This window comes from Moschus berezovskii, chromosome 1 (assembly GCF_049115385.1).
Source record: "Moschus berezovskii isolate FMDL1 chromosome 1, NW_MosBer_1.0, whole genome shotgun sequence".
Classification (NCBI taxonomy): Eukaryota; Metazoa; Chordata; class Mammalia; order Artiodactyla; family Moschidae; genus Moschus; species Moschus berezovskii.
The window spans coordinates 121,810,441-121,837,563 of record NC_142460.1 but is presented as its reverse complement, the minus strand read 5'-3'; the positions used below and the strand labels follow the sequence as shown (position 1 = coordinate 121,837,563).

General features: G+C 39.6%; 1 long non-coding RNA gene across 2 annotated transcripts in view; it reads left to right on the top strand.

Annotated features, from left to right (window-relative positions):
• The window catches only part of LOC129545758 (uncharacterized), a 105,204-nt gene extending 80,156 nt beyond the window's left edge, over positions 1–25,048 (top strand). The window contains exons 1-4 of one of the 2 annotated variants that reach the window (XR_008683753.2): positions 10,782–10,923; positions 12,044–12,279; positions 14,963–15,098; positions 24,521–25,048. This is a non-coding gene — a long non-coding RNA (uncharacterized LOC129545758). Of the gene's footprint in view, positions 1–10,781; positions 10,924–12,043; positions 12,280–14,962; positions 15,099–24,520 lie in introns of those variants that run through there. The other variant, XR_016038964.1, reaches the window with a different exon arrangement.
• Positions 25,049–27,123: the final 2,075 nt, after the last annotated feature.

Genomic DNA, 27,123 nt, shown 5'->3' with positions numbered 1-27,123 from the left:
CAAAGTAATGTCTCTGATTTTTAATATGCTGTCTAGGTTGGTCATAACTTTCCTTCCAAGGAGTAAGCATCTTTTAATTTCATGGCTGCAATCAGCATCTGCAGTGATTTTGGAGCCCAGAAAAATAGTCAGACACTGTTTCCACTGTTTCCCCATCTATTTGCCATGAAGTGATAGTACCAGATGCCATGATCTTAGTTTTCTGAATGTTGAGCTTTAAGCCAACTTTTTCACTCTCCTCTTTCACTTTCATCAAGAGGCTCTTTAGTTTTTCTTCCCTTTCTGCCATAAGGGTGGTGTCATCTGCATATCTGAGGTTATTGATATTTCTCCTGGCAATCTTGATTCCAGCTTGTGCTTCCTCCAGCCCAGCATTCCTCATGATGTACTCTGCATATAAGTTAAATAAGCAGGGTGACAATATACAGCCTTGACATACTCCTTTCCCTATTTGGAACCAGGCTGTTGTTCCATGTCCAGTTCTAACTGTTGCTTCTTGACCTGCATACAGATTTCTCAAGAGGCAGGTCAGGTGGTCTGGGATTCCCATCTCTTTCAGAATTTTCCACAGTTTATTGTGATCCACATAGTCAAAGGCTTTGGCATAGTCAATAAATAGATGTTTTTCTGGAACTCTCTTGCTTTTTCGATGATCCAGAGGATGTTGGCAATTTGATCTCTGACTCAGCTAAGAGGCTTTTAGCTACAAGTGGTAGAAAACTCAACTCAAACACTTTTCAAAATGAATAAATATATAGAATAATATAATTGAGAAACTTAGCAATGATTAATGGTTGTATTGATAGCCTTGCTTTTTTAATTAAAAAAAAATTTTGTGTCTAATTCTCTAATTTTGAGTTCCTGCCATTCTGATTTCTTTATAACTATACTAAGATGGCTGCAAGTGTCCTAGGCAAAGAAAGTTCAGAGAAAAAAAGGACATTTTGGTGACTGGCTTTGAAGTGAGGAAATGTCTTTCCCAGAACTCCCATCAAAATTCTCTTCTTGTCTCATTTGACCAAATTGGAACACATGCTTATTTTTGAGCCAAATTCTCAATTAATGAGGTACACCAACTGTTCACAGCCTAGGTTCCTATGCCCTTCACTTCAGGAACAAAGGGATTATCCTTAGAATAATCAGTCTCTGAAGCTAGCAGAGGGGCCCTGGATTATGCGTGGGAAGGGTGGGTACTTGAACCCAAATTAAGGTATTTTTTGGAAGGAAAAAATGGATGCTCGTAAGACAATCAGCCACTAATATTAACCACAATATGTAAGCGCCAGCCACCATATTTGACATGTTGTGGGCTCTCAATTAAGGCTGCCTCCATTTCTCTTACAAGCAGGACTTAAGAAAGTACAAGGTCTCAAAGAACGTAAACAAGTATTTAGTGGTGGACAGTAAGTAGGGATTGCAAGAGGATGTAGGGTATATCCATTAGAATTCCAGAAACAAATACATAATGCACTCAAATGAGGCAACTGAAGAGAATTTTTATAAAAGGGCTACTTACAAAAAAGCAAAGGGAACCCACCAGGGATAAAAAGGCACTGCAGTGTAATAAGGAGGGACGTGTAAGTACCCCCAGGACTGAAGGGACAATGGAGGAAACGGTTACTAAACCAGAACAGAGTAGCTGTCAATTGGTCTCAATAGAAGGGGTCAGAGTGGGAGATGGGAGGGGATTTTTCCCATTGGGGAACATTTGGCAATGTCTGGAAACATTTTAGATAGTCATGACTTGTGAGATGTTATTGACATCTAGCGGGTAAAGGCCAGGGATGCTGTTAAACAGATCCATACAATGAAGTATTATCCTACCCAAAATGTCAGTAGTGTCAAGACTGAGAAACCCTATACCAGAGAAAACACTGTGAAAACAGAGGGCGCTGAAAGTCTGGCCTTTGCATGTAACTCCAAGCAACCAGAGACAGGGAGCAAGATGGGGCAAGAGACACCCTCCCTGCCTCCCGCTAGTCCATATTCCAGGGGCTCCCATTGAGTTGTTATTCAGTTGCTCAGTCATGTCCGACTCTTTGTGACCCCATGGACCCCACTTAGCAGTCTCATTTTTGTAGTTCAGTGATTAATTAGTTTTGGTGGCCTTTGAAAGTCCATCCAATGATAAAGACAAAAAGTAGTATATCATCATCATCATATGACTTTTCTCTTCTTTAGTTTTACATAGGGATTAATAAATTACTTTCATTTAATTAAGAAAACAGTCATTTGAGACTGTCCTATGTAAAGAAATGAAATACTTATCCTTCACTGATTTTTGCCACTTTGACCTCTGATCGGTATATTTGAGAATTAGATGTGGGTTTTTATTTTTTAATTATAGAGGCTTTTTACCCTTTAAGTAAGTACGGAGCAGACTTTGTGTAGTTTATTATAATTGTTACCTGAGCTTGTTATTTATCAATAATTAGTTAGAAAAAGTAAAAATGGAAAATATGGATGTTCACTCCTTTCTTACTTCTGGCATTTTTGAAGGTGTTCATTCTGTTTTCTGGGGCTTCCCAGGTGACTCAGTGGTAAAGAATCTGCAGCAATGCAGGAGACTCAGGTTTGATCCCTGGGTGAGAAAGAAAGATCCCTTGGAGAAGGAAATGGCAACTCACTCCAGTATTCTTGCCTGGGATATCCCATGAACAGAGAAACCTGGTAGGCTACAATCCATGGAGTCGCAAAGAGTCAGACATGACAGTGATTAAACAATGATAACCACAGACTCTACTGTCTGAGACATTCCACTTCAAGGTGTTTCAGTTGGAGAATAACTTGAAAGAAGGTGCTCTGAAACTTAAAGTAACTCAAGACTTTGTGGCCCATGCCTAAGTAGTAAAGCCATGCCAGGTAGAATGATCATCAGGACTGTAGCCATGTAGACATTCAAGGTTCTTTTAAGGGAGATTCAAAATAAAAGCAAACTTATGAGTGAGGTAAGAAGCCTAATTTGTGCTTCTGAACATTAGCTTCTTGTTAGATTCTTTCTAGAATTTTTGCTATTAGATATATTTATTTACAGCTAAATGAATGAAGTCATGTAGCATATTGTAAACAAATATGGACATATTTATCAAATTGTATCTGTGAAATGTCTTGGAGATTTGTAATTATTTTATCTTAAAATTCAAACCCAGACAATTGCTCGGTTCGTGCAGTTCTAATAAGCTGGTAGCAGCAATGAACAGTGGAGAAGGAAATGGCAACCCACTCCAGTGTTCTTGCCTGGAGAATCCCAGGGAAGGGGGAGCCCGGTTCCGTCTATGGGGTCACACAGAGTCGGACACGACTGAAGTGACTTAGCAGCAGCAGCAGCAGCAGCAATGAACAGAAGGTACAGTCTGGGAGACCCTGATAACTCACTTAAGAGTCCTCCCCAATACCTACAGTGATAGAAATGACACATGCAACCCCATGGAAGTAAAAAAAAATACACTGACAGATGCATCCTGGACCTAGAAATATGTGAATAGAAACAGAAATCTGGAAGATTTGTAGTAAATTTTTTTTGTTGCTCCACCTGAATTTCTGTGTGAAGCTATAGTAGTTTTGAGGTTTTTTTAAAAACTAAATGGATAACAAGGTATTAACTACAGATCACGAAAACATCAAGGAAGTATGCATAGGTTCATTTCCATTCCGTTCCGTCGCTCAGTCGTGTCCGACTCTTTGCGACCCCGTGGACCGTAGCCTACCAGGCTTCTCCGTCCATGGGATTCTCCAGGCAAGAATACTGGAGTGGGTTACCGTTTCCTTCTCCAGGGGATCTTCCCGACCCAGGGATCGAACCCTGGTCTCCCGCATTGGAGGCAGACGCTTTAACCTCTGAGCCACCAGGGAAGCCCATAGCCTGGTGTTTATTCCTCAGCTGAAAGAGCAAGGTCTCTGTTTTGTTTTTGACATGCCAATGACTTGAAATTAAGATCTGAATATCAAAAAGGAAATTAGAATTTCAGGAGATAAACCAAAACTACTAAAACCCTGAGAGAGAAAAAAGTGTTCTTTTAAAATTTTATTACTGTCCTGTCCCTCTATTTTCAACCTCCCCGTGGTCTGGCAACAGAATCCTTCAGAAAGTATCGATAGTTACATGTAAGCATCACATATAATGAGCCACACATTTTTCCTAAAAAGAATATATTCAAAATGTTTTCAAAACTTCTTTAAGAAGGGAGATAGATAGTGAAAACCTTGAAGGTCTTGAAGTGAGAATCCAGAGAGGGAAAACCTCCTGCAGGAAGTCCACATGAGTCACCAGAGAGATCTGGTAAGATAATATTTCACTGTGGACGTAGACACCCAAAATTTACCCCCACTTCCTCATGCTTTTGCAATAGAAACATTCCTTTGAACAACCAGGAAATAACCTTGACTTTATCTTCAGTGCTTTCCAATGAAGTAACATACCAATGACACCCACAGATATTCCCTCACTCCCCTGCCACTCCAGGCCAACACCTCTTGTCACACTCCACATAACATTCCCAAGTCCATGCCTATGTCTAGACATATATAGAAGATATATATGCAAATAATGCACCATACACAATATTTGTTGAGTGGGGATATTACTCTATATTCCAAGTTGTCTGAGGCTATTCCCTGTGGTGAATGTGCTGATAACTTTCTGCTGTTATACATCAGTTTGTCCAGTCACCTCTTAGCACATTTTCTAGCTCCCATGGCACACACAATCACAGATTATCTCTTAATCTTACATTGTAGCTCAACACAATTTTATCTCTAAAACTACATACTGTAGCAGTTGTATCTTTCATTATGCCTTTGTCCTTTTTACTAATCTTCCTGGACAGTTCAGTTCAGTTCAGTTCAGTCGCTCAGTCGTGTCCGACTCTCCGCGACCCCATGAATCACAGCACGCCAGGCCTCCCTGTCCATCACCAACTCCCGGAGTACACTCAAACTCATGTCCACAGAGTCGGTGATGCCATCCAGCCATCTCATTCTCCGTCGTCCCCTTCTCCTCCCGCCCCCAACCTTTCCCAGCATCAGAGTCTTTTCCAGTGAGTCAACTCGTCGCATGAGGTGGCCAAAGTATTGCAGTTTCAGCTTTAGCATCAGTCCCTCCAATGAACATCCAGGATTGATCTCCTTTAGAATGGACTGGTTGGATCTCCTTGCAGTATAAGGGACTCTCAAGAGTCTTCTCCAACACCACAGTTCAAAAGCATCGATTCTTCGGCGATCAGCCTTCTTCACAGTCCAACTCTCACAACCATACATGACCACGGGAAAAACCATTGCCTTGACTAGACGGACCTTGGTTGGCAAAGTAATGTCTCTGCTTTTTAATATACTATCAAGGTTGGTCATAACTTTCCTTCCAAGGAGCAAGCGTCTTTTAATTTCATGGCTGCAATCAGCATCTGCAGTGATTTTGGAGCCCAAAAAAACAAAGTCTGACACTGTTTCCACTGTTTTTCCATCTATTTCCCATGAAGTGATGGGACCAGATGCCATGATCTTTGTTTTCTGAATGTTGAGCTTCAAGCCAACCTTTTCACTCTCCTCTTTCACTTTCATCAAGAGGCTTTTGAGTTCCTCTTCACTTTCTGCCATAAGGGTAGTGTCATCTGCATATCTGAGGTTATTGATATTTCTCCCAGCAATCTTGACTCCAGCTTGTGCTTCTTCCAGCCCAGCGTTCCTCATGATGTACTCTGCATATAAGTTAAATAAGCAAGGTGACAATATACAACCTTGACGTACACCTTTTCCTATTTGGAACCAGTCTGTTGTTCCATGTCCAGTTCTAACTGTTGCTTCCTGACCTGCATACAGGTTTCTCAAGAGGCAGGTCAGGTGGTCTGGTATGCCCATCTCTTTCAGAATGTTCCACAGTTTATTGTGATCCACACAGTCAAAGGCTTTGGCATAGTCAATGAAGCAGAAATAGATGTTTTTCTGAAACTCTCTTGCTTTCTCCATGATCCAGCGGATGTTGGCAATTTGATCTCTGGTGCCTCTGCCTTTTCTAAAACCTGCTTGAACATCTGGGAGTTCACGGTTTACATATTGCTGAAGCCTGGCTTGGAGAATTTTGAGCATGACTTTGCTAGCGTGTGAGATGAGGGCAATTGTCCGGTAGTTTGAGCATTCTTTGGCATTGCCTTTCTAAAAGTGGCAGTCTTGGTAAGCATGGTAACAAATCATAGGTCCTATAGTGCTTGCTATAAAAGTGATGACTCCCTAAGCTTTTGGTTCATCTCCTGTGGCACACTCCACTCTGTGTTCAGATTCTATCTGATTCTCTGTGTGGCTCTGTGGAATTGGGAGCCTAGGGAACCAGCACATACATACTGATATGTCTGCTATTGCTTTTGCTGTGAGTAATAAAGTTCTTTGACGAAGAGTCTTGAGTCTAGCAACCACAGGACTGCAGAAGGCTACCTATTCACTTGTTTAGTTATTTCATTCATTGTTCTACTGCTTTCAGCCTCCCTCCACTCTGTCAAACTTATTTAAGTGGTGTAAAGTATCCAGAGTTGTGAGCCCATACATCTGCCCAAATACACAGGCATTCTCTTCCTCCCTTCCCTCCCTCCTGGCTTCCTACCAGTTATATCTATCTATCAATATCCATCTCTATCTAATTACCTGTTATATACCATTTTTTTCATCTATTCAACAAATATTTACTGAGCGCCTCCTTTGTTTCAGGCACTGTTGCACCTTCTGCAAATTCAGCAGCAAATACAACAAGCTAAAATCTCTCATCACTGAATCTTTATCTTCATCTTTATTTAAAAAAAATATTAAAAATGGATGTCAAGGAATACATACAAATAGCACAAGCCTCAATAGATATAGGTAAAGAAGAGATGAAAATGAAAGAGAAAAAGGGTAAAGACTAAAACAGTGCCGAGGGGTGAGATTAATATAAAAGACTAAACATACTTGTTTTTGCTCTAAATTTGACTGTGAGGTTTATGCTGAAATTTTCTAAGTTCTCTGGCTATGGGAAAGTTTCCAGGAACAGTTACATCTTTCAAGAAGGCCCAATGGTCAGGCACATAGTTATCTTTCCTCTGAGATTGCCTCAGAGTTGAACAATGTTCTGCTATTCTGTGGGACTATCTAATCACGGGGACCGTGGGTATAAATCACCGAGTGCTCATCTAAGCCATGCTCATTTCCTGGACTTAGGCTCTTCGCTCATGTGCTGTGCTGTGCTTAGTCACTCAGTCATGTCTGACTCTTTACTGTAGCCCATCAGACTTCTCTGTTCAAGGGATTCTCCAGGTAAGAATACTGGAGTGGGTTGCCATGCCCTCCTCCAGGGGATCTTCCCAACCCAGGAGTTGAACTGGGGTCTCCTGCATTGCAGGCAGATTCTTAAATTGATTTATTGTACTCTATAGCTGGTGTGTCTTCACTCTTGTGCTGTTATATATGTTCAGTTCAGTTCAGTTCAGTCGCTCAGTCGAGTCAGACTCTTTGTGACCCCATGAATCATAGCACGCCAGGCCTCCCTGTCCATCACCAACTCCCAGAGTTCACTCAAACTCATGTCCATCGAGTCGGTGATGCCATCCAACCATCTCATTCTTTGTCGTCCCCTTCTCCTCCTGCCCCCAATCCCTCCCAGCATCAGAGTCTTTTCCAGTGAGTCAACTCTTTGCATGAGGTGGCCAAAGCATTGGAATTCCAGCTTCAACGTGAGTCCTTCCAATGAACATACAGGACTGATCTCCTTTAGAATGGACTGGTTGGCGCTTCTTGCAGTCCAAGGGACTCTCAAGAGTCTTCTACAACACCATACTTCAAAAGCATCAATTCTTTGGCACTCAGCTTTCTTCACAGTCCAGCTCTCACATCCGTACATGACCACGGGAAAAACCATAGCCTTGACTAGACAGACCTTGGTTGGCAAAGTAATATCTCTGCTTTTTAATGTGCTATCTAGGTTGGTCATAACTTTCCTTCCAAGGAGTAAGCGTCTTTTAATTTCATGGCTGCAATCAGCATCTTCAGTGATTTTGGAGCCCCCAAAAATAAAGTCTGACACTGTTTCTACTGTCTCCCATCTATTTCCCATGAAGTCATGGGACCAGATGCCCTGATCTTTGTTTTCTGAATGTTGAGCTTCCAGCCAACCTTTTCACTCTCCTCTTTCACTTTCATCAAGAGGCTTTTTAGTTCCTCTTCACTTTCTGCCATAAGGGTGGTGTCATCTGCATATCTGAGGTTATTGATATTTCTCCCGGCAATCTTGATTCCAGCTTGTGCTTCTTCCAGCCCAGCATTCCTCATGATGTACTCTGCATATAAGTTAAATAAGCAGGGTGACAATATACAATCTTGACGTACTCCTATTCCTATTTGGAACCAGTCTGTTGTCCCATGTCCAGTTCTAACTGTTGCTTCCTGACCTGCCTACAGGTTTCTCAAGAGGCAGGTCAGGTGGTCTGGGATTCCCATCTCTTTCAGAATTTTCCACAGTTTATTGTGATCCACACAGTCAAAGGCTTTGGCATAGTCAATGAAGCAGAAATAGATGTTTTTCTGGAACTCTCTTGCTTTTTCCATGATCCAGCGGACGTTGGCAATTTGATCTCTGGTGCCTCTGCCTTTTCTAAAACCAGCTTGAACATCTGGAAGCTCATGGTTCATGTATTGCTGAAGCCTGGCTTGGAGAATTTTGATGTTATATATGTTATAATATACAAATACAGAGACATATGAAGGTGAAAAGTGATTATGACTCTGAGAGATAAAAAATGGGCCTTTGGATAGGTTCCTGTATGTGTAAAAATTTCATAAAAATTCCTTTACTTGTCCTTTATGGTACCCAAATTCTAACATTTCAGTTCCTTAAGATGTTTACTTGTTCTTTAAGACATCCTTCATATATTAGACTCTTGCAATAAGGGTTGCTCAGCATGTTACTTGTTAATAAAGGACATCTACTTTTGTTTTAATACTTATTTAAAAAGAAATTGGGATTTAGTGCTTGTCGGCACTAATGGAATCAATGGTACTTTAATATGTGTTAATGGTACTTGAGTTCCCTTAACAGCAGAAAACAGTGAGGTTATTAACCAAACACACTGTTGTTCTAAATGAAAGAGAAAGTGTATGGAATCTAGAAAAGGCAAAGATGGTACAAGATTATGCTAGTGTGAGGCCATTTGAACCTAAATAAAATGTATACAGTTTTCTTCTTTGATGTGTTTTAGTCCAAAGACTAGACAAAATTGTAACAGCAGGTGTTGGCAAGGATCTCATGCATCTTATTAAATTCGAAGGTAAAAGAACTTGCTTAATGCTTCTCCTTATGAAATTTCAGTGAGATGCTAACTATCAACTGCTAGTTTTAGGAAAGAGTTTTTCCTCCCTATTGATGTAAATATCTTTAAAAGACCATGTGAATAAGAGGGCAGTAACGAAAAATGTATTCTAAAAGAGCAGAGAAGTGCACTGCATTGGATTAGACTTTAGCTCATCATATTAAACTCAACAAAATAAGAAGGCAAATTAATGGTTGAGGCCTTATCTTGTATACCTTGCTTTTGAACCTTCAAGGCTCCCTTTTACCTTGCACCTGTATCGAGATACATCTTTTAGTGTTCATTTCTGGATACATATATTACATCAGATGGCAGATTTTATAATTTAGACACTGCATGTTGTTAAGTCAAAGGCTAGAAATATTGCTGTAAGAAAGGACATGATTACCTTCCAAAAGAAAGAGCTACTTTCCCAATTGCTATCTATATCAAATGATGCTGAATATTTCCTGACATGGCTAATCCATAGCTTTTTTTAAAGTCTGGTTGAAAATTTCTACTGCTAAAAGATTAGTCAAACATTTTGAATTAGTAGAGAATATTGAAATATTTTGCGTAGTTATTGGAAAATATCTATTCTGTTTATCTTTCCTTAATATTTGTAGTATTCTTCTTTGGGATAGACTATAATAGGCTTGGAGAAGGAAAGGGCAACCCACTCCAGTGTTCTTGCCTGGAGAATCCCAGGAATGGCGGAGCCTGGGGGCTGCCGTCTATGGGGTCGCACATAGTCGGACTGAAGTGACTCAGGAGCAGCATAATAGGCTTAAATCCCTGGCTCAAAGAAAAAGTCACTTGAGTTCTCATACAATTGGTTTTTAAACTTTTACTTAATAGTTTATGGACTCTAAAAGGAACATCTCTGAAATAAAACCTTTCTCTAGTCTTGTATAGACTGGATAATTTTTGGCATTTTTGGAAACTGAAAGGCTGTCTAATGATTAAATGTTTGAAATACAAAATTAGAAATCAGAAAACTTAAGGTATTAGCTCTACACACTGTGGTGTCAGATACTGTGCATTGCTGAGTTGTTACAAAACCCAATAAGACAATTTTAAGAAAGTGCTTTGTACTTTTTGGAAGAAAGGTTTTATATCAATATAAAGCATTAATACAAGTCGCTTGAAGTGCCGTTGCCTGAAATCTGGGAGTCAATACAGTATTCTCTCTATTGCTAGTGTCTAGTTATATAAAACACTCTAGGATTACACTGTCAATTTAATATCCATGCAGGGTTTTTGTTAATGCACACTCTAAAAGGGGATGCTAAACAATGAGATCAATGAACTATTAGAAATCACTCTGCATGTGGGCAACATTTCTTCCTGTATCATCCTTCCTGGTTTTCTAAAGAAGTATTTTCCTACCTTGAATTTCAACAGGTTATATTTACATTCACATCACAGAGACAATCATAGAGTTTAATAGTTTTTTCTCTTTTTAAGAACAATGGAAAACAAAAATCAGTGGTTTTGAATATTTCACAAAAGATGCCAATAATTCCCTTGTGAAGCTGTACCAGACTGCTGGACACAAGTCAAATGAATTAAGTCAATAATGCCATAGCCTCGTATCCAGAAAGATAGGACTGCTTAGAAGGTAGGTTTATATATAACATGATTTCTGCCAAAAGACTGGAGCTATTTTCAAGTTTTAGGAAAATGTATTTCAGGTAGCATTCCTAGAATTTTAACATGGGGCCATTTTCTTCTGTGTTTTCTTCAGGGTGAATAGTTATCATCCTACAAAATGAGAATTCAGGGCACATGTCAAACTTTCAAGGAGGGACACTGGGAGGTGATAATGCCCAAAGATAAATTGGAAAGATACCATAGGTATTAGCCTGTGTAAATGCTGCTTTCAATTTGTGTAGCAGCCACTGTAGCACTTTCAGAACAAGATAATGAATTAAATGTAATTCTTGGCTGTCCCCTGAAGTCCTAACAAGGACCAAATAGCTGAATCCAAACTGATTTGAAACCTATCCTGGAACCATTCCACAGATGCCTCACTTTCATTCTATAATTGGGCCAAGACAAGCTTTAATATAGCTTAATTTCTACCCTTGAAAGCACTGACAAGAATGGCTCTTGAATTATAGCAAAATCTCATGTGTTTTCTTGTTCTATGAAGGACCCAACAAATGCCAAGACTTGTCCTTGGTTCTCATTTCTTAAGTGGGACTATGTTTATATTTTAACCCAAAGGGGCACTGCTATTACCTGACAGTTCCTTTTTTTTTTTTAATCTGTTAACCAACATAATAATGACAGTATAAATCAGCTCATTTGTTAAATAGTTCTCTAGGTTGGCCTTAAGAAAATGTTGGTTTCAACTAAAGCATTTCAGTCATTCAACATGACCTCACCTGATACAGTCTGGTATTTTGAAAGGTATAAATAAGACATTTCTCCTCTTAAGGAGCTCAAAATAAATTTAGATGGAGGAAGTGGACAGTAAAACTGAAACACTTGGATATTAATATAAAAAACTCAGATTTTATCATATGAAATTCATTTTGAGTGGACAGAAAATGCTGCAGCTTTTAAAAAATTTTTTCTGTGTGACCTTCCAATATTAGCTATTGCTCAGAATATATTGGAAAGGGGTTTGCAATGAGGAAAAATTCTGAGGTTGAGTTAAGAAAGGCTTAGCTTCTTTGGACTATGCAAGCTGATATTTTCTAAATTTAATTTGTGTTTTAATTCATGCTTTGCAGGGCTTTTCCAAAATTGGTTCAACCAACCAGTAAATCAAAAAAAAAGATTCATTAAAGCTTTTCACTGCAAGGCACTGTTTATAAAGAACTAAGTAGATAGCATCATTTAGGTCTGAATGCCCTACGGAGAGAGCCAGCCCAGCCAGGGTTTTCTAGAAGAAGAGGCAGAGTGACTCAGAGCTTCCTCTTCTACAACCAAGAGGTCAGAGCAACTCCACTTCCATGAGGACACTCAGGTGACTGCTTTACTCTTTTTGAAGCTCTCGCTGACCGAGAGACCACAATCTTAAATTTCTGTATCTGATCTCTTGCCTCCAGTTAGCAATTCACCCTCTTGACTGTCTCTATAACCAGACTCCAGGTTCTACCCAACTCTGATTGTTTTGTCAACCTGATTTCAGGGTTATTCCCAGGCTTTTGGAGATTTCTAGTTTTTAGTCTGTGTGGGAGTTTCCCTCACACTGTACTCCAGACATGTTTGGTTCAAACCCTCCATGTCTGACACTCTTCCTAGTACCAGGTGGACTTTTTTGTTTTTTAAATTGATTTATTTGTTATTGAAGGATAATTGCTTTACAGAATTTTGCTGTTTTCTGTCAAACCTCAACATGAATCAGCCATAGGTATACAAATGTCCCCTCCCTTTTGAACCTCCCTCCCCTCACCCTCCCCATCCCACCCCTTTAGGTTGATACAGAGCCCCTGTTTGAGTTTCCAGAGCCTTACAGCAAATTCCCTTTGGCTATCTATTTTACATATGGTAATATTCATGGGGTCGCGGAGAGTCGGACACGACTGAGCGACTGAACTGAACTGAACTGAATGTAAGTTTCTGTGTTACTCTGACTTTTGAGACACAGAATTCAGACCCAGGAGCGTGGTCACTAATTAAGAGGTGAATCTCTCTTTTGAGCACTGACACTGAGGGGTTGGGCTTACCCCATGGCTCACCAGTAAAAGAATCTGCCTGCAATGCAGGAGACACAAGAGATGCGGGCTCTATCCCTGGGAGGGGAAGATCTCCTGGAGGAGGAAATGCAACCCACTCCAGTGTTCTTGCCTGGAAAGTCCCAAGGACAGAGGAGCCTGGCGGGCTATAGTCCAGAGTGTCTTAAAGAGTCAGATACAACTGAGTGTGTGTGTGTGTGTGCACACACACACACTGAGGGATTGGCTGAGCTGCCACCAACCCCTGTATAGAGGCCAGGGTGCTGGATCCTTTTGGAAAGGAAGGAAAGCTGTGGCTCCTCCTCATTTGCCAGAGGGCCTGGCATGCTCTTATTTGTGTGGCTTCTGCAGAATTCATATAAATCAGATAGCATTCTTTCTGTTAAGGCTCTTACAACCAAATACTTAAGATAGTATAAAACCAGAGCTTTTCTGGATTTAAAGAAATGGGGTCATTTTAAGAAGAAGGAAAATTCTTGCCTCTGGAAAAACAAAGTGAAAAAAAAAAGCAATGAGATCTGAACAGTAGTAAATTTATTATTTTATTCAACGAGAGAGAAGACAAAAAGTTCTTATGTACTTAATGACTTCCTATAAGTGGAATTTTATTTATTTATTTTTGTACTTAGTCTCTGCTTATGGTTTGGAACTTTTCATTATAAAATGTTAAATAAAATGTTTCCTATTAAAAAAAGAATGTCTTTCCATTAACAAAAGGTATGCTCTAGAAAATAACTTGATAGAGATGGAGTCCAGCCAACAGCAGAGTTGGTTGGGAAAACCTGGGGTCAAGCATCAGACTGGCATATAGTCTTGAGAGCAGGTCAGTAAATAGGAATTCACGTAAGGAAGCACCAAGAGTCCCAGAGGGAGATTCAGGATACTAAAGTCAAGGGCTTCAGCTGAATTAATAATCAAGTGGGAATTCAGGTGTCATGAAAAAGAACAGGGCTTTCAGGCAAGGTGGCTCTTAACAAATTACTTCAGTATAAGCCTGCTTTCACTGGTCCAATCTAATTTGTTAACAGATAAACCAGTGGTGTCTTCAGGGTAGCTGAGGCTTCTGACACAATCTCTGTGACAAAATTTCATTATGCAAGGCTACGAAGAGAAATATGCACATAAAAACTAGTCAAATAAGTCTATACATCTAAAAGACATTCCGTGTTGCTTGTAATCAATGCTTCACATGTGTGAGAAAGCCTCCCTTCAACAAGAAAAACATTGTTTAAAATTGGATATTCATTCCAAAGGATGAAGATCCTATATTTTTTGTGCTTCCCTCTTACATTACCTATCAAACAGCAGATAACGCCATGCGCAAGGTTTGGGGAGAGTCCCCAGTGAGGGCTACTGTGAAGACAAATGGTTAATGTCTGTTCTCCCAGCTGCTCAGTTAATTACTGTAATAGAAAACATCTTGAGGGAAAACACTGCATACAGTTATTAGCAATTAACCCACAACTCTAAAAATCACAATTCTTACTAATAATAGAACATTGCCCAGCCAGCCTAATTAGAATTTCTACACAAGAGTCTTGTATCTTCAGAAAATATAAAATCTTGTAGGTTACTACTTTTTAAAATGCAAATAGGAAATTGGGGTGATGAAGATGACATTGAGAAATGCAGAATGGAGTAGAATAGATAGAGATGGAGGATGCATGATTTATGTGGTGATAAGCTAATTTCAAGACATGCGCATGACTCAGATGTATTAGCCAAAAGAACTTCCCTCTGAGTATTTACTACAATTACAGGACCTGGTGGTAGTAATGCTTGATGGTGGTGGTGGTGGTTGTTTAATCACTCAGTTGTGTCTGAATCTTTGTGACCCCATGAACAGTAGCATGTCAGGCTTCCCTGTCCTTCATTATCTCCTCGAGTGTGCTCAAACTCATGTCCATTGAGTCAGTGATGCCATCCAACAATCTCATCCTCTGTTGTCCTCTTCTCCTCAATCTTTTCCAGCATCAGGGTCAAAGTCCTCAATGTTCGACTCTTTGAGACTTCATGGACTATAGCCCACCAGGTTCCTCTGTCCACAGGATTCTCCAGGCAAGAATGTTGGAGTGGGTTGCCATGTCTTCCTCCAGGGGTAAAGAAGGTAAGATCAAATAATGCAGGGTAGGAGAAACCCATGAATGAAAGTAGACAGATGTGGCATTGCTTTGTTTTTCTTTGAATCATGGATTTTTCTTAGACATAGCAGGTCATGAAGCTCCAATGCTTTTTCTCCCATTTGGATGTTTCATCTACTGTTCCCCATTATTATTGACCTCGCTCAATGCTTACCCGTCTTCTTGCCTTTCTAGAACACACTACATTTATTCTTGTCTCAAAATCTTAAAACTTGCTCTCACTTCTGTCTGGAATATCAGTCGCTCAGATTTGATATGACTGTCTCCTTCTAAGAATTCAGATATATACTTAGAAAAGGTCTGATCACAATACACAATAGCCTGTTTCTTCTTTCTCTTTTTGTTCTATAACATTATCCTATTTTTCCATACACACATCTCAATCTGATACAGTAGCCTATTATTTCTTTTTTTTTTAAAGATTTATTTATTTATTTTTGGCTGTGGTGAGTCTTTGTTGCTGCACGTGGGCTTTTGCTTGGGCTTCTCATTGTGGTGGCTTCTCTTGTTGCAGAGCACAGGCTGTAGGTGTGAGGGTTTCCCAGCACGTGGGCCCAGTATTTGTGGGTCCAGGCTCTAGAGCTCAGCCTCAATAGTTGTGGCTAACAAGCTTAGTTGCTCCGAGAAATGTGGGATCTTCCTGGACCAGGGATTGAACCAGTGTCCCTTGCATTACAAGGCAATTCTTAACCACTGCACCGCCAGAGAAGCCCCTGTTGTTTCATAATTTATCACATTAGGCTGTATTTATTGACTTCCTTCCTGTTTTGGATCTGTTATACCCGATTCCCCAAAGCTTCCTTTCCACTATGGCTTCTGTGATTGCTTCACAAATCTGCATCAGTATTTGCATTATTTTACATATGGCATATTGCTTGCAACTACGCCAAATGACAAAGGTCCATATAGTCAAAGCTATGGTTTTTCCAGTAGTCATGTATGGATGTGAGAGCTGGACAACAAAAAGAGTTGAGCGCTGAAGAGTTGATGCCTTCAAACTGTGGTGTTGGAGAAGACTCTTCAGAGTCCCTTGGACTGCAAGGAGATCAAACTGGTTAATCCTAAAAGAAATCAACCCTGAATATTCATTGGAAGGACTGTTGCTGAAGCTGAAGTTCCAATACTTTGGACATCTAATGTGAAGAGCCAATTCATTGGAAAAGACCCTGATGCTGGGAAAGATTGAAGGCAGGAGGAGAAGGGGACAACAGAGGATGAGATGATTGGATGGCATGACCGACTCAATGGACATGAGTTTGAGGAAACTCCAGGGGATGGTGAAGGACAGGGAAGCCTGGTGCTGCAGTCCATGGGGTCACAAAGAGTTGGACATGACTGAGCAACTAAACAACAATACACCAAATTATGTTTTAGGCTATTTACTTTCCTCAATAAACTTTTTTTTTTCCGTTTAATAATTTTCTCCTGTTTTTTCTCACTTATCAGTAGTTCTTTTTTTTCCTCAAGGGCTCTAATGCCTAGAAATAATTTCTATAACTTCCAAACACATTAAATGACCTTCTTTTCCTTTTATCTCCCACAGATTTTTTTCCTAGACACTCTACTTCCACACTGCAGGATGTTTTTAAATTCTGGTTCACAGTTTGAGTTGTAAAACTTCCCTTTGTCACTTTCATGGAAACACTCTTTACCATACTTTCTGGTTTCTGTATTTTCCTCTCTCAGTTCATGTCCTCATTTTGCTGGACTATATCCTCCACTAGCTTCCTATGAAAGTATATGTGAGTGGTTAGTTTTTTTTGATATTTTCTATGTCTTAAAGTTCTTTCTCTTAAACTTGATTGACAGTTTAGATAGTATGGAATTCTATGTTGAAAACTTTTCCTCAAAACTTTGAAGTTGAGCTTCTCTGGTGGTCCAGTGGTTAAGAATCCACCTCCCAAAGCAGGGGACACGGGTTCAATCCCTGCTCAGGGAAGATCCTACATGCCACAAAGCAACGAAGCCTGTGTGTCACAACTGTTGAGCCTGTGCTCTAGAGCCCATGTGCCACGAGTACTGAAGCCCACCCATCTAGAGCCTGTGTGTGACTCCTATCTACCAATGTGATTAATAACCCTGCATCAGGCTTCTATCTTCCAAACTCTACTTGAAGTAGTTGATCATTTGTCTCCTCTCTCATTCATATTGGAGGATAACATCTTAAAACAGTCTTTACTCTCCATTTAGTAAAGTGTGAGGAAGGAAAAGATATAAAACAGTGTGATCAATGTACTGTATTAAACTGAAATGCTTTTTTTCAGGACACAGCATCTCTTTTTTAAACCGGTTGCTATATTTATCTAAAACAGGGGTTTTCAAACTTTACTGTCCATCAGAGTCATTTGAAGGGCCTGTTAAACTGCTGTGTCCCATGTTTCAGTTGTTAGGGGATAGTCTGAGAATTGTTCTTGACAGAGTGCCAAATAATGCTGACGCTGCTGACTTGGGAACCACACTTTGACAAATACCAATTTACATGCATGACTTTCACTTTAATTAACTCTGGTTCTAGTCTTTCATATGTAGAGGTATGTGCATGCCAAACTCCTATTCATCCTTTCCCACCTACTCCATATACACCCTCTGGAAGGTTTTTCAGGCTATATAGAAAACACACCCTGCCTTCATCCTCTATATTTTATTTCTACTTGTTATACTAATCACATTGGACAAGTCACATGTCTGACTTCCATAGAAGAGAGTAAACTCTTTGTGCATGTAGCTCCTATCTTATTATTTATTTACATTCTTCCTGCTCCTTCTCCACTTTCTCCTCTCACCTACTTCCCAGCCTCATCCTCTTACTCTTTCCCCTGCTTCTCCTTCTTCATTTCTATTCCTGGACTTATTGTCTCACATATAGAGACATGATGAACTGGAGTTATGTTACCACGTGTAGTCGATACATAGGACATAAGTTCAAAATAATTTATCTCAGAAATTGGGAATGTCTTAATTCATTAATCAGTGTGTCATGTAACCGATGGCAGGCACACTCTTGAAGTCAGACATGCAGATTACCACAGCTTTACTCAAAGCAGCTGATCTGTGAACTCTTCATTACCTGCTCCCAAGGATAAGAAGCTTACCTCAGAAGGAAATCAATGGACTGGTTACTTCATTGGTAAAGTCTTGCCATTAAAAAATGTCAGCTGAACTAAGTGGTGTGCTCCGTGATGTAGTCTGCTTTCATTCTGGGAAAAACTTCTTGTCTAGTCAGTGACCAGTATGAAACATGCTGCAGCTTGGCACTGTTCAGCAAACTACATTTGAAAAACCTGGGATATAATTCACATATCATAAAATTTATACTGTTAATAAGTGTACAACTCAGTGCTTTTTTTGTATTTTCACAAAGTTATACAACCATCACCACTACCTTATTTCAGAGTGTTTTCATTATCTCACAAAGAAACCCTATACCCCTCAACTCCCCATTTCCTACTTTCTCCCAACTCCTCTTAACCACTAATTTACTTTCTGTTTCTATGGATTTGTTTGTTCTGTACGATTCCATAGAAATGGAATCATAAATAAATATATGGGCTGTTGTATCTGTCTTCTTTCACTTAGTATAAGGTTTTCAAGGTTCATCCATATTTTAGCATGTATCAATACTTCATTCCTTTTTATGACTGAATAATATTATAATGTCCTGACATGGCATTTTTTGTTTATCTGTTCATCAACTAATGGTCATTTAGATTCTTTCTGTTTGGGGGCTTTTCATAAATAACACTGATACAAATATTATTGTACAAGCTTTTGTGTGGACATGTGTTTTTCATCCTTGTACAGTGTAATTGCTGGGTCATATGGCATGTGTGTGCCTGCATGCCTAGGTAGTCACTTCAGTTGTGTCCAACTCTTTGCGACCCAATGGACTATAGCCCACCAGGCTCCTCTGTGCATGGAATTCTCCAGGCAAGATTACTGGAGTGGGTTGTCATGCCCTCCCCCATGGAATCTTCCTGACCCAGGGGTCAAACTTGCATCTCTTATGTCTCCTGCATTGGCAGACGGGTTCTTTACCACTAGTGTCACCTAGGAAGCCCGGGTCATGTGGTTACTCTATGTTAAATGTTTGGAGGAACTACCAAACTATTTCCAAAGTGGCTTCATGAGTTTATATTCCTACCAACGATGGGGTTTTAGTTTGTGGTGTGGGTTTTAGTTTCTTCACATCATTTGTCAACCCTTCTTTGATTGTAACCATCTTAATAGGAGTGAAGTTGTACCTCACTGTGGTTTTGAATTGTATTTCCCTAGTGGCTAATGATTGGAGAAGGCAATGGCACCCCACTCCAGTACTCTTGCCTGGAAAATCCCATGGATGGAGGAGCCTGGTGGGCTGCAGTCCGTGGGGTCGCTAAGGGTCGGACACGACTGAGCGACTTCACTTTCACTTTTCACTTTCCACTTTCACACATTGGAGAAGGAAATGGCAACCCACTCCAGTGTTCTTGCCTGGAGAATCCCAGGGACGGGGGAGCCTGGTGGGCTTCCGTCTATGGGGTCACACAGAGTCGGACACGACTGAAGTGACTTAGCAGCAGCAGCAGCAGCAGTGGCTAATGATTGGAGAAGGCAATGGCACCCCACTCCAGTACTCTTGCCTAGAAAATCCCATGGATGGAGGAGCCTGGTGGGCTGCAGTCCGTGGGGTCCTAAGAGTTGGACACAACTGAGTGAATTCACTTTCACTTTTCACTATTATGCATTGGAGAAGGAAATGGCAACCCACTCCAGTGTTCTTGCCTGGAGAATCCCAGGGACGGGGGAGCCTGGTGGGCTGCCGTCTATGGGGTCGCACAGAGTCGGACACGACTGAATCGACTTAGCAGCAGCAGCAGTGGCTAATGATATTGAGCATCTTTTTCACTGTGCTTATTGGATATTTATGTATCTTCTTTGACAAATGTCTGTTCAAATCATTTTTCCCATTTTTATTGTTGAGTGGTAAATATTACTTATAAATATTGGACACTAGTCCCTTATCAGATATGTGATTTGTAAATATTTTTTCTCATTCTGTGAGTTGTCTTTTCACTTTATTAATAGTGTGCTGACTGCACTTTAGATATCATAGTGACATAACTGAAGCTGCCTGACTCTTAAGCCACAGAAAACACATAGTCAAGGGACTTCCCTTGTGGTTCTGTGCCTAAACTCTGCTCTCCCAATGCGGGGAGCCTCAGTTTGATCCCTAGTCAGGGAACTAGATCCCAAGTGCTGCAAAAAAAAAGATCACACAACCAAAAACAAACAAACAAACAAACACAACACACACACACACTGAAAGCTACAGAAAAGATTCCAGGTGCAAGTGTGTACTGTGTTTGTATAAAAATGGAGGATAATGAACTTTTAAATATACTAGCTTGGGGTTGGTGATTTGGAGTCTCAGATACAACTAGGGCTTATTCTTCTAGAGAACAACAGATGCTTCCTATCTTCTTCAGGTGGGGTTTAAATGGATAGAACTAAGACCATATTAGGTATGATAGTTTTTCCTTAAGTGGATATTTTTCCTTATTTACACTGAGGTTCATTAGTTATTACTTTGCTCACTTATTCACTCTTGTGAAATCCCCCTCTTTTATCCGTATTGAGTTGGAAAGGGATGGTAAGTTCTATACTCTCAATACTTGATTTTGGTCTTTCCTGGGTAAGAATGCTTCATTTATAAAAGGTAAGCTAATGGCACAGTGTCAGTAGCTTATTGCAGTTGGAGCCTAAATAATTGGGTCCACTATGAAGCACACATCAGGCTGTGTTGCTCCATCTGTGCATCTTTAGGCTCAGATCTGTTCAATACTCTTAGCACTAGCTGTACTTACAACTAACCGTTGTAGAAGCATTGATAGTGGCTTTTTTAGGATTTGATCAGTTACCCAAGACATTCAGACATAAAAAATAGGAATTCAGAATAAAAGTTACCAGGGAAGGAATTTTGGTGTTCACTTTTTCTTCTTTACAGAAAAAAAAAAAAAAAGTGGAAAAATGGGCATTATGCAAATAATAGCAAGGAACCTTTTTATGTACAAAAGTTAGCTTTAATTCACCCCAAATAGTCAAAGCCGTCTTAAAAAAGAATAAAGATGGAGTCTTCACATTTCCTGACTTTAAAACATATTGCAAAGCAACAGTAATGAAGATGATATGGTTCTGTCAAAAAAAACACAAAAAACAGATACACAGACAAATGGAATAGGATAGAGAGAACCTAAATATAAACTCTTGCATTTATTGCCAAACAATTTTGACAAGGATGTCACAACTACATGATGGGGAAAGGGCAGTCTCTTCAACAAATGATGCTGGGAAAACTGAACATCCATATGCAAAGGACTGAAGCTAAACACTTATCTTACATCATATACAAAAATTCATTCAAAATGGATTAAAGATCTAAGCATAAGACCGAAAACTATAAAAGTCCATGAAGAAAACAAAGGAGAAAAGCTTCAGGACATTAGATTTGGCAGTGATTTCTTGGGCATGACACCAACAGCACAGGCAACAAAAGTAAAAATAGATAAATGGGACTGCTGCTGCTGCTGCTAAGTCGCTTCAGTCGAGACCGACTCTGTGCGACCCCATAGATGGCAGCCCACCAGGCTCCCCCATCCCTGGGATTCTCCAGGCAAGAACACTGGAGTGGGTTGCCATTTCCTTCTCCAATGCATGAAACTGCAAAGTGAAAGTGAAGTTGCTCAGTTGTGTCCGACTCTTCGCGACCCCATGGACTGCAGCCCACAAGGCTCCTCCATCCATGGGATTTTCCAGGCAAGAGGACTGGAGTGGGGTGCCATTGCCTTCTCCAGGACTACATCAAGGTTAAGAACTTCTGTGCATCAAAGGAAACAATATATAGGGTGAAAGGCAACCTATGGAATGAGAGGAAATCTTTGCAAGTCATGTAACTGAGAAGGGGTTACTATCTAAAATAAATAAGGAACTTCTTCAAATCAGCAATAAAAGCCAAATTGCTAGATCAAAAAATGGACAAAGGAGTTAACAGACAATTTCTTAAAGAAGGTATCCAAATGGCTAACAAACACATGAAAAAGTGCTGAGCATCACTAATTGTAAGAGAAATGGAATAAAACTTATAATGAGGTATCATCTCACACTCATTAGGGTGGTGACTATCAAAAGAATAGAAAATACCAAGTGTTTAGAAGGATGAAGAGAAATTGGAACTCTTGTGCACTGTTTGTGAAAGTATAAAATGTACAGAAATTATGTATAGAGCTTCCCTCAAAATAAAACACAAAATTATCGTATAATTCAACAATCGCACTTCTGAGTACATAGCTGGAAAGTTTTAAAGCAGGTGCTTGTAGAGATATTTTATACACCTATGTTCATTGCAACATTATTCATAATAGCCAAGAGGTGGAAGCAACGCAAATGTCTGTCAACAGATAAACAAAATGTGGTATATACATACAATGGAATATTATGCAGCCTTATAAAAGAAGGAAATTTGTCACATGCTACAGCATGGATGAATCCTGAAGACATTCAGTTCAGTTCAGTTCAGTCGCTTAGTCGTGTCCGACTCTTTGCGACCCCATGAACCACAGCACGCCAGGCCTCCCTGTCCATCACCAACTCCCAGAGTTCACTCAAACTCATGTCGACAGAGTCGGTGATGCCATCCAGCCATCTCATTCTCTGTCGTCCCCATTTCCTCCCACCCCCAATCCCTCCTAGCATCAGACTCTTTTCCAGTGAGTCAACTCGTCGCATGAGGTGGCCAAAGTATTGCAGTCTCAGCTTTAGCATCAGTCCTTCCAATGAACACCCAGGATTGATCTACTTTAGAATGGACTGATTGGATCTCCTTGCAGTCCAAGGGACTCTCAAGAGTCTTCTCCAGCACCACAGTTCAAAAGCATCAATTCTTCGGCGCTCAGCTTTCTTCACAGTCCAACTCTCACATCCATACATGACCAAGGGAAAAACCATAGCCTTGACTAGACGGACCTTGGTTGGCAAAGTAATGTCTCTGCTTTTTAATATGCTATCTAGGCTGGTCATAACTTTCCTTCCTAGGAGTAAGCGTCTTTTAATTTCATGGCTGCAATCAGCATCCGCAGTGATTTTGGAGCCCCCCAAAATAAAATCTGACACTGTTTCCACTGTTTCCCCATCGATTTCCCATGAAGTGATGGGACCAGATGCCATGATCTTTGTTTTCTGAATGTTGAGCTTCAAGCCAACCTTTTCACTCTTCTCTTTCACTTTCATCAAGAGGCCTTTGAGTTCCCTCTTCACTTTCTGCCATAAGGGTGATGTCATCTGCATATCTGAGGTTATTGATATTTCTCCCGGCAATCTTGATTCCAGCTTGTGCTTCTTCCAGCCCAGCGTTCCTCATGATGTACTCTGCATATAAGTTAAATAAGTAGGGTGACAATATACAACCTTGACGTACTCCTTTTCCTATTTGGAACCAGTCTGTTGTTCCATGTCCAGTTCTAACTGTTGCTTCCTGACCTGCATACAGGTTTCTATTATGCTAAGTTAAATATGCCAGTCATAAAAGATATGATTCTACTGGTGAAGTGTCTAAAGTAGTCAACATCGTAGAAACAAAGTAGAAAGTTGTTTGGCAATAGCTAAGCAGAGAGAGGAAGGGGGAATTAGTGTTTAATGGGACTAGAGTTTCAGTTTTGCAAGATGAAAAATTTTAGCCTTATTGCATAAAAATGTGAATATCTTTAACACTACTGAACTGTATATTTAAAAATGATTGACAATAAATTTAATGTTCAGTTCAGTTCAGTCGCTCAGTCGTGTCCGACTCTTTGCTTACATGCTTTAAAAACACACACACACGAGTTAGCTGTGTAAAGTATGGTTTCCAAAAAAGTACAAGGTAAATGTGTCATCTAATTGTGTCCTATCTCATAAATTTCCATAATTCTGGAGTTGGTAATTCTACTATAACTTACATCAAACTGATCAAGTCTTAATGGCCAATGAGTAGCAGAGTACTGAGAAATTATGTATTAATCAGTAGACAGAGATCTTAGGATTTTTATGCTAAATTTATCACTTTCCTAAAACAGAGAGCTATTGGTATGTAGGGACAAAATTAGTGGCAGATGAAACCAAAGCAAGGATGATCATTCACATCTTGGTGTGACAATCCCAGTTGGTTCCTGGGTGAGTTTCATTCTATTTTGCCTGACATCAAGGTTTCATTGTACATGGCTCATTAGTGCTTGTAGGCATTTCTATAATGGCAATTTATTACACTTTTAGGTGACAGAATCTGTCCTTTGAAGAATTGCTTTCTGACTTCCTCTTCTTTCAACCCACAACACCTGCCAGATAAAGTGGCCTGCTCTCTTTTCCTGTCCCCATACAGACACTGGAAGTTTCTGTGTGCAGGAGAGCAGGGCTGAAGAGCTTTGGCAGGAAGGTTTTTGCAGCAGCCTGCCTGTTGAATTGCATGGATCAACAATTTCTCAATTAGAAGAAGATAGACGAGAAGATAAAGTATGCAGTGACTGTAAAGCTTCAAGCAGCAGCTGAGGAAGATTTTGGAACATCTGGTTGGAATCTATTTCTTTTTAGGTAAGCATTCCTTTTTACAACCAGCATACATAAAGCATGAAATTGGCTTACTCTGCCTCCTCCTAACAAGGGAGAAGCTAGTTATATTTATTACTCCTTTGATGAAGCTCTGGAGAGAGTAGGGTAGCATGTGGCATTCCCACTGGAGGTCCCCTCAAATCCTTTGGACTCTTCTCAGAGAACATCTGTCTGCTTGATAAATCCATTTTTAAGAACCTATTCAGGTTGACAATGTTAAAGACCATTCACAAAAATAAAGCCCAATTCATGATGTTTCTGTTTTTTCCTCCATGAAATTTATGTCTGAACGAGGGGTAATATCAGCACAAAACTTCTCTCTTAATTAAAAAAATGACGCTTTGAGTATGTGCCTCATTCTCTTGCTTTGTTAATTTACAAATTTCTTTCACTTGGACAATAAATGCTGAATGAATTGTTTGTATCTGGCTTCATTTTGTTTATTCATAGCATCCCCAAACCACCAAACTGCTTTGCTCTTTTACTATGTATGACTGTAACAACAAGTTTCATAATTCACCCATTTTTTACAGAATAAAATAACCAACTAATCAAACCAAATCACCAATTATTTTTAATTTGTATGAACAGATTGCAAAAGGAGAGCTGAGTTCAAATTAGGGCTTCCCAGTTCATGAACAATTTTAAATTCTTTTGCTGGAAGAGTATATTTCATTTAATGATATATGATTACATGGCTATATTGTTATCCATGCTAAAATAATTTGAAATAAATTTCACTTTATGAAATATGCACTAATCACATTTAGCATCACATCCAAAGTGCTTTAAATGTTCATCTATAATAAATGCACCTTAAATTAAGGTGCATAAAAGGAAACTTTCCTAATTTGGGATTTTCAATTTACTGATTCACTTCCCCCTTACCCAAACTAAACATGACCTTTACTAACAGCCATGCAATCAGATAATTTACATATATTTTTGTATTTCCCCATTATTCTTTAGTTCTTAAAATAGTTCTGGGTTTCAGCTGTGGCATACATAAAATTTAGCCTTGTAATAAAGGAGGTCTATTATTTATGCAAGGCCTTCTGTAACATAAAGAAAGAAAATGATTAGAAACTTTTTACACTCCAGGAGGGAATGAGATTAGTTGAAGATAAAGTCCTGAAGTGTAAAAACTAGTCCAGAAGCAAAGAAAGGCTTAGCGAATCACAGAAATTTCAGGGCACAGTTAATCTATACTTTCATCTTTAGGTGTGCTATACATTTTCATTAAAACAATTAAGATCAAACTGTATTGAAATAACCTGAACTCTTTGGGTTTCATCTAAAGACAAACTAGAAATTGAATCAATGGAAATAATTAATCTTTTCACCTCTACTTACATTGAGAAGGGAAGAAAAGAGTCTCACCTTATGTAGTCAGTACACACAGTTCAGGAGTCACGATTACTGTGAATTACCAGTTTCCTTTTCTTCCTTTCTGCCCTCACCCTGCCCTGCTTGCCTTTGGTCATTTCACTGTTCATTAGCACCTCACTAGAAGAGGGACAGGAAGAAGAAGAGGAGGTGAAATTAGGCATTCAACTTTGTTACTTGGTAACAAAGGTGACAAAGAGGTTTCAGAGGTTTAGGAGAAGTTAAAACTAAGAGTTAAAAATAGATGTTAAAATTATCAATGTGTTTCAGCTGACCCATGCTGGGCAGCCATTATCAGAACTAATTAAGAGTTAGCCAAGTGACAATGCATTTGTACAACAGATGTCAGCACTTTTCCTGTCTGCTCTGTGATTGGAAAAGGTTCGATTCATACATAACCAGTATTTAGGAACAAAAAAGAAAGAACAAATCCCTGTTTTATAGAGTAAAGTGGTTCAAATAAAGATTTCTATTGTGCAAATTGTCCCAAAATTCTGTTTGTTAAAGGCATCTGTCAAGTATAGAGAAATCATCTAGTTGTATATTTGATTTTTCACTTTAAGTTAAACTTCAATAAAAGAAGTAAAAAATATGAATATGTCTAAGAGAAATAGAAAAGACTGCAGTGTAGTGTGAATTCCAATGCCACAAGTCAAGGAGGGCAAAGTCATAGAATGTGAAATAACTCAGGAGTGGAATGGTTCTATCCCACCCTCATTTTTTTCTTTCTTTTCATAGAAACCCCTTAAGTTTGCTCCTCAGTCTCTCCTGTATATGCCAAATTGCTTCTTTAGTTGCAGAAAAAGCAGAAAGGTAAGAAGGGAGAACAAAGGCTCAGAAAACTGAATGGAAGAGCCAGATGGTTAACTCAACTATGAAGGGCAAAGGGAAGCCCCAAACACCAATTGGGGAAGATCTTTTTCGAACTCATAGGACCGAGGAAATCAGGTGGTACCGCTTTAAATGTTTGACTATAAATGAGTCATTGGA